At 58.7% G+C, this 1,392-nt stretch overlaps 1 protein-coding gene across 1 annotated transcript in view; it reads left to right on the top strand.

Moving 5' to 3' along the window:
- Window positions 1-1,142: 1,142 nt before the first annotated feature.
- VDAC3 (voltage dependent anion channel 3) overlaps window positions 1,143-1,392 on the top strand; it is a 42,166-nt gene continuing 41,916 nt past the window's right edge. The window contains exon 1 of the mRNA XM_024203735.2: window positions 1,143-1,309. The gene's annotated coding sequence lies outside the window, so the exon portion shown is untranslated. The remainder of the gene's footprint in view (window positions 1,310-1,392) is intronic.

Genomic DNA, 1,392 nt, shown 5'->3' with positions numbered 1-1,392 from the left:
TTAGCCAGGATGGGTAAGGAATGGTGTCCCTAGCCTGTTTGTCAGAGGGCTGGATGGACCTTTGGTCTGACCCAGTATGGCCATTCTTATGTTCTTTCAAAAAAAAAAAAGATTTTTAAGTTAATGCCATTATTGGGGGGAACTGATTCATGATTTTTAAATGCTTGGGGTTAACACAAGGGCCATATTGTGAGAAGGGAGGAGCTGGTGGCTGCGTGTGACAGAAGGGAAAGGGCATTTGGGGGAGACATACGGTGTACGTGGGAGAAACGGCAGTGTTGGAAGGGATGTGTTGGGGGATATTGTGGTGTGAACAAAGTGTGAGGGAGAAGTATGGTAGTGCCATGATGGTGGAGGGCTCTGTGTGAGAGGCAGTCATGCTACAACGTGGGATGCATCGGGGAGTTTGTACTAGATATGTGGTGGGGAATGAAATCACCTTTTTCAAGTGGAGGATGGGAGCAAACCTGCAGCAGGGATTGGGCCTGTAGCGTTCAGGGAGGTTTGCACAGCAGATGGTGGAAGCTGGCGGGAAAGGCAGTTAGTCCTACTCTGCTGTGTACCCTTGGCGCAGGCCTGTGGGTCTGACTCAAGGATGGCGCGGGGCAGGGCCTGCCTGAGCAGGGGAGAGGCCAGGTGGAGGCCGCCGTGCCCCAGTTACCGATGCGGAGCCGATCGGCAGCTGAGCGAGCCAGGGCCGGCTCTGAGAGCAACTCTGTTTGCAGCCTCCGGGGAGCCGGGGGTTGCCATGGCAATAGGCCGGTCATGGCGGCGAGCTAGGAAAGGGGATTCCCCAGGCCTGGGGCAATGGGGACTGGATGAGCGGAGCTCGCTGTTGGGAGAACTACGAGGAGGCGGGACACCACCGTCCCCCCAGCTCAGGCAACAGAGCATGCGCAGACTGAGTCTCGTTAGCTTCCGGTCAATCTGAACTGTTCTGTGTGTCCTCCGCGCTCTTTACTCGCGCATGCGCAGTGGTGGTCTCTAACCATCGGTACATGCGCAGTACTAGTCTGCGTGTGCCGTTCTGCGGTGCTGTGAGAAGAAGCAACGGGAATTAGAATGGGTGGTACTACGCACGCGCGGTGACGTAAGGGAGAGCGACGCGCGTGTGGCATTGGGAACTGGGAGCGTTGGGCATGCGCTGTAGATAGGCGTGGCGAGAGCGAGACCTTGAGCCTAGAGACAGAAGACAGCGGCTTTACGGTACGGGGGGTGAGAAGCTGGGTCTGGGGGAGCCGAGCGGAGCCGGGAGCGGTGACGGTGCCCGGTCTATTCGCTCCCACACCCCGTCGGGCTATAAGAGCGGGTAGGTCAGTGTCCGGCCTGGGCGACGTGAGGGCCTGGGCGGGGTCCGTGTGTGAGGGCTGGGGGCGGAGTGGGCCCGGGCGG

This window comes from Terrapene carolina, unplaced genomic scaffold (assembly GCF_002925995.2).
Source record: "Terrapene carolina triunguis isolate 2854851 unplaced genomic scaffold, T_m_triunguis-2.0 Scaffold53, whole genome shotgun sequence".
Classification (NCBI taxonomy): domain Eukaryota; kingdom Metazoa; phylum Chordata; order Testudines; family Emydidae; genus Terrapene; species Terrapene triunguis.
This window is presented reverse-complemented; position numbering and strand designations above follow the sequence as displayed.